This window comes from Zosterops lateralis (genome assembly GCF_965231275.1).
Source record: "Zosterops lateralis genome assembly, chromosome: 28".
Lineage (NCBI taxonomy): Eukaryota > Metazoa > Chordata > Aves > Passeriformes > Zosteropidae > Zosterops > Zosterops lateralis.
Window position 1 is genome coordinate 3,383,012 of NC_139788.1, and position 12,355 is coordinate 3,395,366.

The 12,355-nt window shown below is 59.5% G+C and overlaps 3 long non-coding RNA genes across 5 annotated transcripts; all 3 read left to right on the forward strand.

Annotated features, from left to right (window-relative positions):
- Nucleotides 1-717: 717 nt before the first annotated feature.
- LOC310920019 lies at nucleotides 718-2,416 on the forward strand. Of its 2 annotated transcripts, none has more exons than XR_014591895.1 (5): nucleotides 718-797; nucleotides 1,051-1,106; nucleotides 1,356-1,415; nucleotides 1,699-1,761; nucleotides 2,198-2,416. It is a non-coding gene; the product is annotated as an uncharacterized lncRNA (long non-coding RNA). The 2 variants fall into 2 exon arrangements; XR_014591896.1 differs by having other exon boundaries at nucleotides 742-768.
- Nucleotides 2,417-6,287: 3,871 nt separating this feature from the next.
- On the forward strand, nucleotides 6,288-7,943 carry LOC310920020. Its single transcript, XR_014591897.1, has 5 exons — nucleotides 6,288-6,370; nucleotides 6,544-6,604; nucleotides 6,865-6,909; nucleotides 7,197-7,226; nucleotides 7,698-7,943. It is a non-coding gene; the product is annotated as an uncharacterized lncRNA (long non-coding RNA).
- A 1,244-nt stretch (nucleotides 7,944-9,187) lies between these two features.
- LOC310920017 lies at nucleotides 9,188-10,897 on the forward strand. 2 transcript variants are annotated; one of them, XR_014591892.1, is made up of 5 exons: nucleotides 9,188-9,270; nucleotides 9,525-9,580; nucleotides 9,830-9,889; nucleotides 10,173-10,235; nucleotides 10,672-10,897. It is a non-coding gene; the product is annotated as an uncharacterized lncRNA (long non-coding RNA). The 2 variants fall into 2 exon arrangements; XR_014591893.1 differs by having other exon boundaries at nucleotides 9,203-9,241.
- The last annotated feature ends 1,458 nt before the right edge of the window (nucleotides 10,898-12,355 follow it).

Consider the following 12,355-nt stretch of genomic DNA (forward strand, 5'->3'; position numbering starts at 1 on the left):
GAGGGGGAGATTGAGCTGTGAGTCTGTTGCCTGTGTGTGCAGGGCCAGTGATGTGGGGCTGTGCTTGGCACCCGGGGGTCCTGGCAGGGAGCTGTGGGTCCTGTGCCAGGGCTCCCGGTGCTGTCACGGCAAAGGAGGTGGGCAGGGCCGTGGGGCTGTGGGAGGTGGGTGCCCCCCTGTGCTGGCCCAGCTGCACCAACCTTCAACCACTGCTCTGGCACAGGGACAGATGTGGGGATGTGGAGTTTGGGGGTCCTGGGGGGTGAAGGGGGGCAGAGGAATGCGTTGTGTGGGTGCAGGGAGCAGGAGAAAGGGCGGTGCAGGGTGGGGCTGTGGCTGGGTTTTGGGGCTGCCCGGGGGACAGGAGGCAGGTGGAGCGGCTGCAGCTCTGCTCTCAGACTGCCCGGGGCCCTCACCAGATCCACGGGATTTCACTGTTTGAGAAAACCCCGTGAAGGCCCAGGAGCCCTGGCACAGGCCTGAGGAGCCCCTGGCCCTGCCCCTCCTTCCCCATCAGCTCCCACAGCTCCCGTCCGGGGCGAAAGGGCTCCCTGGGGGACAGCCCCAGTCTCCGACCCCTGAGGACTGGAGATCTCTAGTCCTGCTTTAGCAGAGGCATGGACGTCAAGAGTTAAGGACAAAGTGAAACAGAGCGAGAGGTTTGAAATTCTCGGAAATCATCTGAGCCACCCAAGCCACGCCTTTCCTTCCTGGCAAGACCTTTGCCAGCAGCCCTTGGCCCCTCAGAGCACAACAGACACACAAGAGGTTGGTGGCCTGGGTGCTGCGGTCCCACGGTGGGTGTTTGGGGACAGCACCTTTCTCTGAGAGGGACAATAACGGGGGCTGATCACCTCACTGAACCAGCAGAGCTGCCACCGAGCCCTGGGCTGGGCAGGAGCCTGGGCTGGAAAAAGTGGAGTCTCTTTTGAGGGGACGGGGAGTCCTGCTGGATGGGAGAGGGTGGCTGGGGGCGATCGTGCAGGGCAGCAGAGCCCCTCAGGCCCCTCTTGCTGCCCGAGATATAAATCGTGTTCTTGCTTCCCAAAGGACCAGGCTTAGAGCCGACTCCTCGCAGCTCTCACTGCCTCCCCAGGTGACCATGGGTAAGTTGGGAGCTCGTGGGTCAGGGTCGCGGGACCCATAGTGGGACTGCGAGTAGCGGGGGGCACAGAGACCGTGGGGTTTGTCCCTTCTCCCCTCTCCTCCCCGGTGTCTGCAGGGCTGAAGGAGGGATGGGCTGGGAGAGCTGATGCTGCCACAGGGTCCTGCCCTGCCCGGCACAGGGCACTGGGCTCCAGCCGGGAGGAGCTTCAGTGCCCACACTCCTGCCCTCCTGTCATTTTCCTCCTTAGCCTTCCCTCCAGTTGTCATTGCATTCCTTCTGGGAGCCACCATAGGAGCTGCAATTGTAGGTGAGAGTTTGGCACGGGTTGAGTGCTGTTTGGGGTTCACTTGTGTTGCTGAGAGGAAAGGGGCAGCCCTGGCCCCTGCCTGGAATTCTGCCTGTCCCCGCTGCTGCAGCCCTGCACACTGTTCCTCTCCTGCCGCCCATGGGGTGTCCCCGTCCCTGCACCCCCAGCCCTCCCTCCCTGCTCTGGTCCCTGGGGGCTTTTGGGGAGGCTGGTGCTGGTGTCAGGGGCAGGGGGAGATGTGGGTCACAGAGAGCACCCTAACACTGCTCTGTCCTCCCTGCAGCAGCAGCAAAGGATCAGACGATTGAACTGAATCTGGATGCCAATGGTTTACATTTCCATATTGGTGAGTGGGCAGGGCAGGGAGCTGGGCTGTGCTGGGTGGGAACACGGGGCTGTACCCTGGGCTTACTCTGAAGCCAAAGCAGCCCTTCAACTCCTCACTGCTCTGATTGTGCCCAAACTGTGGGATAGGGATCAATCCCAATGTGGTGGGAAGAGCCAGGACCTGCTGGGGTCAGGGCTGAGGGCATCGGGGGCTGTGCTGGCAGGTGTCTGTGGCAACAACTCCACTGGTCCACTGGCAGCGGTGGCCAGAGGCAGAAAGGGAGGGCAGAAAGGGCCTGGGTGTGCTCCTGGAGCAGAGCTCACTGCAGGCCAACTCTCTGGCACAGACTGAGGAATCCCTTGCTGGAGAGTCATCGCTGGCTGTCCCTGCCTCGTGCTTGTCCATCAGCAGGCAGCCTCGATGCTTCTGGGACATGACACTCCTCTCTTTATAGGGCAGAAAAAAGAAAAAAAGAAGGATGGCTCTGGAATCAGCAGCCAATGCTTTGATGTTGAGAAGACCTGTTGATTACTACTTACACGGAACAGAAACAGATTTGCTTCCTTCCTGGTTTGCGTCTATCAACTGCCGCACTGAAGACCTGCAGTTGTGCCTTTAACAGATTTGGATTGCCTTGAGCCATCAATGCTTTGAAAGCTCAATAAAAGTGCATTGCTGGTGTGGGTGTGTGTGGTGATGCTTGGTGTGTGTCATGGCTCAGGTACCTGCCCCACACCGGGGCATGTGCTGTGCTCCAGCAAGGGCTTGCAGCAGGCAGCGTTTGCAGCCTTGCTCCCTGTCCCCCTGCACAGCCAGGGGCTGCCTCCCCCTGAGCCCTGAGAGCCCTGGCAGTCCCTGACACCCCGGCAGTGCTACAGCAAATCCTCAGGGCAGCAGGGCACTGCACTGCAGGGCCGGCAGAGCCCCAGGGCTGAAGTGGGTGCATCTGTGCAGCCTCGGGCTCAGGACACCCACTCACACTGACCTGGGCTGGGACAGGGCTGCTGCTGCTGCCAGACATGCTCTGCCCCACTGCTCCTGCACGGCTGGGCACTTGTCTTGGGTCCTGGGAGCCGTGTCTGGGCTCCTCAGGGTGGGGTCACTGGGGATGAGCCATGCAGGAGCTCCTGGGGAGGAGCTGGAGGAACATCCTGGGGACAGCATGGCTGTGCTGGCAGCTCCAGTGGTGGCTCACAGAGGTGGTTGGGTTCTCAGGGGGGGAGATTGAGTTGTGAGTCTGTTGTGGTCTCAGGGGGGGAGATTGAGCTGTGAGTCTGTTGCCTGTGTGTGCAGGGCCAGTGATGTGGGGCTGTGTTTGGCACCCGGGGGTCCTGGCAGGGAGCTGTGGGTCCTGTGCCAGGGCTCCCGGTGCTGTCATGGCAAAGGAGGTGGGCAGGGCCGTGGGGCTGTGGGAGGTGGGTGCCCCCCTGTGCTGGCCCAGCTGCACCAACCTTCAACCACTGCTCTGGCACAGGGACAGATGTGGGGAGGTGGAGTTTGGGGGTCCTGGAGAGTGAAGGGGGGCAGAAGAAAGGGCGGTGCAAGTTGGGACTTTGACTGGTTTTTGGGGCTGCCCGGTGGACAGGAGGCAGGTGGAGCGGCTGCAGCTCTGCTCTCAGACTGCCTGGGGCCCTCACCAGATCCGCGGGGTTTCACTGGTCAGGAAAACCCCATGAAGGCCCAGGAGCCCTGGCACAGGCCTGAGGAGCCCCTGGCCCTGCCCCTCCTTCCCCATCAGCTCCCACAGCTCCCGTCCGGGGCGAAAGGGCTCCCTGGGGGACACCCACAGAGTTCAACTTCAAGGACAGGAAAACAGCAGTCATTTATTAGTAGAGACAACACCGTCAAGAGGAAAAGTGAAACTAAAAATCAGTTCTAGAACTTTTCGAAAATCAACTGATCTCCCGGACACACCCCAGCTGGATTTTAGCGGCAGCCCTTGGCTCTCCAGAGCACAGTAGAAAGATCCGACGTTGGTGGCCTGGAGTGCCGCGGTCCCACGGTGCGTGTTTGATGACAGGACCTTTCCCTGAGAGGGGACAATAATGGGGGCTGCTCATCTCACTGCACCAGCAGAGCAGCCACCGAGCCCTGGGCTGGGCAGGAGCCTGGACTGGAACTGAGGGGTCTCTTGTGAGGGGAGGGGGAGTCCTGCTGGGTGGGAGAGGGGTGGCTGGGGGTGATCTTACAGGGCAGCAGAGCCTTTTGTGCCCCTCCTGCTGCCGACGACAAAAAACTATTTCTTGCTTTCCAAAGTACCAGGCTTAGAGCCGACTTATCACAGCTCTCGCTTCTGCCCAGCCGACCATGGGTAAGTTGGGTGACTCGTGGGGTCAGGGGGGCGCGACCTGTTGTGGGACTGCGAGGAGGGCACAGAGACCGTGGGGTTTGTCCCTTCTCCCCTCTCCTCCCGGCTGTCTGAAGGAGGCTGGGGCTGGGTGAGCTGCTGCTGCCCCAAGGCCCCTGCCCTGTCTGGCACAGGACGCTGGGAGAAGCTGTAGTGCCCAAACTCCTCACACCTTCTACCATTTTCCTTCTTCGGTGCAGCTGTAATCACTGCAGCTGCAATCGTCACCGCTGTAAAAACTGCAGGAGCTGTAGCCGCCGTAGGAGCTGCAATTGTAGGTGAGAGTTTGGCACGGGATGAGCAGTGTTCGGCCTGACCCGGGAAGCTGCTGAGAGGGAAGGGGCAGCCCTGGTGCCTGTCTGAATTCTGCCTGCCCCCACTGCTGCAGCCCTGCACACTGTTCCTCTCCTGCCGCCCATGGGGTGTCCCCGTCCCTGCACTCCCAGCCCTCCCTCCCTGCTCTGCTCCCTGGGGGCTTTTGGGGAGGCTGTTTCTGGTGCTGGTGGCGGGGGAGATGTGGGTCACAGAGAGCACCCTAACACTGCTCTGTCCTCCCTGCAGCAGCAGCAATGTTTTGGATCAGGAATGGCAAAGGTGGGTATTTCTGTATTGGTGAGTGGGCAGGGCAGGGAGCTGGACTCTGATGGGTGGGAACATGGGGCTGTACCCCGGACTTACTCTGAACCCAAAGCAGCCCTTCAACTCCTCACTGGTCTGAATGTGCCCAGACTGTGGAATAGGGATCAATCCCAATGTGGAGGGAAGATCCAGGACCTGCTGGCGTCGGGGTCAGGGCTGAGGGCATCAGGGGCTGTGCAGGCAGGTGTCTGCTCTGTGGCAACAACTCCACTGGTCCAGTGGCAGCAGTGGCCAGAGGCAGAAAGGGAGAGCAGAAAGGGGTTGGATGTGCTCAGGGAGCAGAGCTCACTGCAGGCCAACTCTCTGGCACAGACTGAGGAGACCCTTGCTGGAGAGACATTGCTGGCTGTCCCTGCCTCGTGCTTGTCCATCAGCAGGCAGCCTCGATGCTTCTGGGACATGACACTCCTCTCTTTATAGAAGAAAAAGAAACAGACCAACCTTCAATCAGCAGCCAAAGCCAAAGCCGTGCTGTCCAGAGAACTCTTCATTACCACCGCCCGTGATCAGAAGCAGATTTGCTTCCTTCCAAGCAGCCTGACTTGTGTCTTCCCACTGCTGGAAATGGGAAGCCCCTGCTGACCCCCAGTTGCCCCTTTAGCAGACTTGGATTGCCTTGAGCCATCAATGCTTTGAAAGCCTAATAAAAGTGCATTGCTGGTGTGGGTGTGTGTGTTTGATGCTTGGTGTGTGTCATGGCTCAGGTACCTGCCTGTATGTTTATTACGACGCCGGGCAGCGTGCGGGATAGCTCCCAGAAACACACGCGCAATTTACAGATCATCACAGGGCCTTTTATCTACAGGAGTATTGAATACACAAACTACAAATGCATATTCATAGCTCTGATACCTCCCATTCCCCGCTTCGTATGGTAATTAGCCCAAAAAGCCACCAAGCATGCGTAGTTTGTTCTTTGAAATGGGTCGGTGGTCTTTTTAATGGGGTGGGGTCCCAAAATGATGACGTAAGATTGTCTTCCTCAGCTCTGACTTTTTAACCTTTAGGGTTCGTGACAGCTAAATCCTTATCAGTTCCTTCAGTCTGGCTTCTGTTAGCAAAAGGGAAGTCCTAGCTACATTATCTCAGCACTATCTATTTTGACTACAGTCTTCAATGCCTCACCCTATCTCGATCTTTCCGGCAGCCATTGACATCAGAGAACAACAGACACACAAAAGGTTGGTGGTGTGGGGCGCTGCGGTTCTGTGAGGGTGTTTGGGGACAGCAACCTTTCTCTGAGGGGGGACAATAACGGGGGACTGCTCACCTTGGTGCACTGGTTTAGAGAGGGAGGTAAGATAAAATTGAATTGCAGGCTGTGGGATGCCATGGTAGTCCAGAGAAGCTTATCTCCCCTGACCCTGGGAAGAAAAGCCACATGGCAGATGCCTTAGGAAGAGTAAACTGCTGGAAGCTTCCACACACCCCAACACATGATCACCCTTTAGAAGATCAAGAAAGTGTGTCACTGATGTGGCAATGTCTGATAGGTCATGTAATGAAAATAACCATATAAGGAAACCATACTGGGTCAGAAGAATGATTTAAAAACCAGCTCCTTCCTCTTGATACATGTTGCAATTTCCGTGTGGGTCTGAGTCTGCACCTCCTTTAGTTACACACCGACGGAGCAGCCAGGTAGCCCTGGGCAGAGCAGGAGCCTGGGGTGGGGCTGAGAGGTCTCTTCTTTCTGGGGTGGCTGGAGTCTCCTGGGTGGGAGAGGGGTGGCTCGGTGTGACCATGCAAGGTGGCAAAGCCCCGCTTATCCCACCCAGTGCCTCGGATAAAAATCTTGTTCTTGCTTCCCAAAGGACCAGGCTTAGAACAGACTCATCGCAGCTGTCACTGTCCCATCTCCCCAGCCGACAATGTGTAAGTTGGGGGGCTTATGGGGCCAGGGGCACAGGACCCACAGTGGGACTGTGTGGACAATGCACGGAGAACCTGGGGTTTGTCCCTTCTCCCCTTTCCTCCCGGGTGTCTGCAGGGCTGAAGGAGGGTGGACCTGGGGGAGCTGCTGCTGCCACCGGGCCCCTGCTCTGCCCGGCACAGGGTGCTGGGTTCGAGCTGGGAGGAGCTTTAGTGCCTCACTCCTGTCCCTCTGTCATTTTCCTCCTCATCCTTATATACAGTTCCGGTCATAATCCTTTTGGGAATCGCTGTAGGAGCTGCCGTCGGTAAGAGTTTGGCACGGGATGAGCAGTGTTTGGGTTCATTTGTGGTGCTGCTGAGAGGGAAGGGGCAGCACTGGCCCCTGCCTGGAATTCTGCCTGTCCCCGCTGCTGCAGCCCTGCACACTGTTCCTCTCCTGCCGCCCATGGGGTGTCCCCGTCCCTGCAGCCCCAGCCCTCCCTCCCTGCTCTGGTCCCTGGGGGCTTTTGGGGGGAGGCCGTTTCTGGTGTTAGGGGCAGGGGGAGGTGTGGGTCACAGAGAGCACCCTAACACTGCTCTGTCCTCCCTGCAGAAATAGTGCGTCGCACCCAGAATGCTCAAGGTGGGTATTTAAGTATTGGTGAGTGGGGAGGGCAGGGAGCTGGGCTGTGCTGGATGGGAACACGGGGCTGTACCCTGGGCTTACTCTGCAGCCAAAGCAGCCCTTCAACTCCTCACTGCTCTGAGTGTGCCCAGACTGTGGAATAGGGATCAATCCCAATGTGGTGGGAAGAGCCAGGACCTGCTGGGGTCGGGGTCGGGGTCAGGGCTGAGGGCATCAGGGGCTGTGCAGGCAGGTGTCTGTTCTGTGGCAACAACTCCACTGGTCCAGTGGCAGCAGTGGCCAGAGGCAGAAAGGGAGAGAAGAAAGGGGTTGGATGTGCTCCTGGAGCAGAGCTCACTGCAGGCCAACTCTCTGGCACAGACTGAGGAGACCCTTGCTGGAGAGACATTGCTGGCTGGCCCTGCCTCGTGCTTGTCCATCAGCAGGCAGCCTCGATGCTTCTGGGACATGACACTCCTGTCTTTATAGGGGAAAAAGAAACAGACCAACCTTCAAGCAGCAGCCAAAGCCAAAGCCGTGCTGTCCAGAGAAGAACTCCTGACTACCACTACCAGTGATCAGAAGCACATTTTCTTCCTTCCAAGCAGCCTGACTTGTGTCTTCCCACTGCTGGAAATGGGAAGCCCCCGCTGACCCCAAGCTTCCCCTTTAGCAGACTTGGATTGCCTTGAGCCATCAATGCTTTGAAAGCCTAATAAAAGTGCATTGCTGGTGTGGGGTGTGTTTGATGCTTGGTGTGTGTCATGGCTCAGGTACCTGCCCCACACCTGGGCATTTGCTGCGCTCCAGCAAGGGCTTGCAGCAGGCAGCGTTTGCAGCCTTGCTCCCTGTCCCCCTGCACAGCCAGGGGCTGCCTCCCCCTGAGCCCTGAGAGCCCTGGCAGTCCCGGACACCCCGGCAGTGCTACAGCAAATCCTCAGGGCAGCAGGGCACTGCACTGCAGGGCCGGCAGAGCCCCAGGGCTGAAGTGGGTGCATCTGTGCAGCCTCGGGCTCAGGACACCCACTCACATTGACCTGGGCTGGGACAGGGCTGCTGCTGCTGCCAGACACGCTCTGCCCCACTGCTCCTGCAGGGCTGGGCACTTGTCTTGGGTCCTGGGAGCCGTGTCTGGGCTCCTCAGGGTGGGGTCACTGGGGATGAGCCATGCAGGAGCTCCTGGGGAGGAGCTGGAGGAACATCCTGGGGACAGCATGGCTGTGCTGGCAGACACAGTGGTGGCTCACAGAGGTGGTTGGGGTCTCAGGGGGGGAGATTGAGCTGTGAGTCTGTTGCCTGTGTGTGCAGGGCCAGTGATGTGGGGCTGTGCTTGGCACCCGGGGGTCCTGGCAGGGAGCTGTGGGTCCTGTGCCAGGGCTCCCGGTGCTGTCACGGCAAAGGAGGTGGGCAGGGCCGTGGGGCTGTGGGAGGTGGGTGCCCCCTTGTGCTGGCCCAGCTGCACCAACCTTCAACCACTGCTCTGGCACAGGGACAGATGTGGGGATGTGGAGTTTGGGGGTCCTGGGGGGTGAAGGGGGGCAGAGGAATGTGTTGTGTGGGTGCAGGGAGCAGGAGAAAGGGCGGTGCAGGGTGGGGCTGTGGCTGGGTTTTGGGGCTGCCCGGGGGACAGGAGGCAGGTGGAGCGGCTGCAGCTCTGCTCTCAGACTGCCCGGGGCCCTCACCAGATCCACGGGATTTCACTGTTTGAGAAAACCCCGTGAAGGCCCAGGAGCCCTGGCACAGGCCTGAGGAGCCCCGGCCCTGCTCCTCCTTCCACATCAGCTCCCACACCTCCCGTCCGGGGCGAAAGGGCTCCCTGGGGGACAGCCCCAGTCTCCGACCCCTGAGGACTGGAGATCTCTAGTCCTGCTTTAGCAGAGGCATGGACGTCAAGAGTTAAGGACAAAGTGAAACAGAGCGAGAGGTTTGAAATTCTCGGAAATCATCTGAGCCACCCAAGCCACGCCTTTCCTTCCTGGCAAGACCTTTGCCAGCAGCCCTTGGCCCCTCAGAGCACAACAGACACACAAGAGGTTGGTGGCCTGGGTGCTGCGGTCCCACGGTGGGTGTTTGGGGACAGCACCTTTCTCTGAGAGGGGACAATAACGGGGGCTGCTCACCTCACTGAACCAGCAGAGCTGCCACCGAGCCCTGGGCTGGGCAGGAGCCTGGGCTGGAAAAAGTGGAGTCTCTTTTGAGGGGACGGGGAGTCCTGCTGGATGGGAGAGGGTGGCTGGGGGCGATCGTGCAGGGCAGCAGAGCCCCTCAGGCCCCTCTTGCTGCCCGAGATATAAATCGTGTTCTTGCTTCCCAAAGGACCAGGCTTAGAGCCGACTCCTCGCAGCTCTCGCTGCCTCCCCAGGTGACCATGGGTAAGTTGGGAGCTCGTGGGTCAGGGTCGCGGGACCCATAGTGGGACTGCGAGTAGCGGGGGGCACAGAGACCGTGGGGTTTGTCCCTTCTCCCCTCTCCTCCCCGGTGTCTGCAGGGCTGAAGGAGGGATGGGCTGGGAGAGCTGATGCTGCCACAGGGTCCTGCCCTGCCCGGCACAGGGCACTGGGCTCCAGCCGGGAGGAGCTTCAGTGCCCACACTCCTGCCCTCCTGTCATTTTCCTCCTTAGCCTTCCCTTCAGTTGTCATTGCATTCCTTCTGGGAGCCACCATAGGAGCTGCAATTGTAGGTGAGAGTTTGGCACGGGTTGAGCGCTGTTTGGGGTTCACTTGTGTTGCTGAGAGGAAAGGGGCAGCCCTGGCCCCTGCCTGGAATTCTGCCTGTCCCCGCTGCTGCAGCCCTGCACACTGTTCCTCTCCTGCCGCCCATGGGGTGTCCCCATCCCTGCACCCCCAGCCCTCCCTCCCTGCTCTGGTCCCTGGGGGCTTTTGGGGAGGCTGGTGCTGGTGTCAGGGGCAGGGGGAGATGTGGGTCACAGAGAGCACCCTAACACTGCTCTGTCCTCCCTGCAGCAGCAGCAAAGGATCAGACGATTGAACTGAATCTGGATGCCAATGGTTTACATTTCCATATTGGTGAGTGGGCAGGGCAGGGAGCTGGGCTGTGCTGGGTGGGAACACGGGGCTGTACCCTGGGCTTACTCTGAAGCCAAAGCAGCCCTTCAACTCCTCACTGCTCTGATTGTGCCCAAACTGTGGGATAGGGATCAATCCCAATGTGGTGGGAAGAGCCAGGACCTGCTGGGGTCAGGGCTGAGGGCATCGGGGGCTGTGCTGGCAGGTGTCTGTGGCAACAACTCCACTGGTCCACTGGCAGCGGTGGCCAGAGGCAGAAAGGGAGGGCAGAAAGGGCCTGGGTGTGCTCCTGGAGCAGAGCTCACTGCAGGCCAACTCTCTGGCACAGACTGAGGAATCCCTTGCTGGAGAGTCATCGCTGGCTGTCCCTGCCTCGTGCTTGTCCATCAGCAGGCAGCCTCGATGCTTCTGGGACATGACACTCCTCTCTTTATAGGGCAGAAAAAAGAAAAAAAGAAGGATGGCTCTGGAATCAGCAGCCAATGCTTTGATGTTGAGAAGACCTGTTGATTACTACTTACACGGAACAGAAACAGATTTGCTTCCTTCCTGGTTTGCGTCTATCAACTGCCGCACTGAAGACCTGCAGTTGTGCCTTTAACAGATTTGGATTGCCTTGAGCCATCAATGCTTTGAAAGCTCAATAAAAGTGCATTGCTGGTGTGGGTGTGTGTGGTGATGCTTGGTGTGTGTCATGGCTCAGGTACCTGCCCCACACCGGGGCATGTGCTGTGCTCCAGCAAGGGCTTGCAGCAGGCAGCGTTTGCAGCCTTGCTCCCTGTCCCCCTGCACAGCCAGGGGCTGCCTCCCCCTGAGCCCTGAGAGCCCTGGCAGTCCCTGACACCCCGGCAGTGCTACAGCAAATCCTCAGGGCAGCAGGGCACTGCACTGCAGGGCCGGCAGAGCCCCAGGGCTGAAGTGGGTGCATCTGTGCAGCCTCGGGCTCAGGACACCCACTCACACTGACCTGGGCTGGGACAGGGCTGCTGCTGCTGCCAGACATGCTCTGCCCCACTGCTCCTGCACGGCTGGGCACTTGTCTTGGGTCCTGGGAGCCGTGTCTGGGCTCCTCAGGGTGGGGTCACTGGGGATGAGCCATGCAGGAGCTCCTGGGGAGGAGCTGGAGGAACATCCTGGGGACAGCATGGCTGTGCTGGCAGCTCCAGTGGTGGCTCACAGAGGTGGTTGGGTTCTCAGGGGGGGAGATTGAGTTGTGAGTCTGTTGTGGTCTCAGGGGGGGAGATTGAGCTGTGAGTCTGTTGCCTGTGTGTGCAGGGCCAGTGATGTGGGGCTGTGTTTGGCACCCGGGGGTCCTGGCAGGGAGCTGTGGGTCCTGTGCCAGGGCTCCCGGTGCTGTCATGGCAAAGGAGGTGGGCAGGGCCGTGGGGCTGTGGGAGGTGGGTGCCCCCCTGTGCTGGCCCAGCTGCACCAACCTTCAACCACTGCTCTGGCACAGGGACAGATGTGGGGAGGTGGAGTTTGGGGGTCCTGGAGAGTGAAGGGGGGCAGAAGAAAGGGCAGTGCAAGTTGGGACTTTGACTGGTTTTTGGGGCTGCCCGGTGGACAGGAGGCAGGTGGAGCGGCTGCAGCTCTGCTCTCAGACTGCCTGGGGCCCTCACCAGATCCGCGGGGTTTCACTGGTCAGGAAAACCCCATGAAGGCCCAGGAGCCCTGGCACAGGCCTGAGGAGCCCCTGGCCCTGCCCCTCCTTCCCCATCAGCTCCCACAGCTCCCGTCCGGGGCGAAAGGGCTCCCTGGGGGACACCCACAGAGTTCAACTTCAAGGACAGGAAAACAGCAGTCATTTATTAGTAGAGACAACACCGTCAAGAGGAAAAGTGAAACTAAAAATCAGTTCTAGAACTTTTCGAAAATCAACTGATCTCCCGGACACACCCCAGCTGGATTTTAGCGGCAGCCCTTGGCTCTCCAGAGCACAGTAGAAAGATCCGACGTTGGTGGCCTGGAGTGCCGCGGTCCCACGGTGCGTGTTTGATGACAGGACCTTTCCCTGAGAGGGGACAATAATGGGGGCTGCTCATCTCACTGCACCAGCAGAGCAGCCACCGAGCCCTGGGCTGGGCAGGAGCCTGGACTGGAACTGAGGGGTCTCTTGTGAG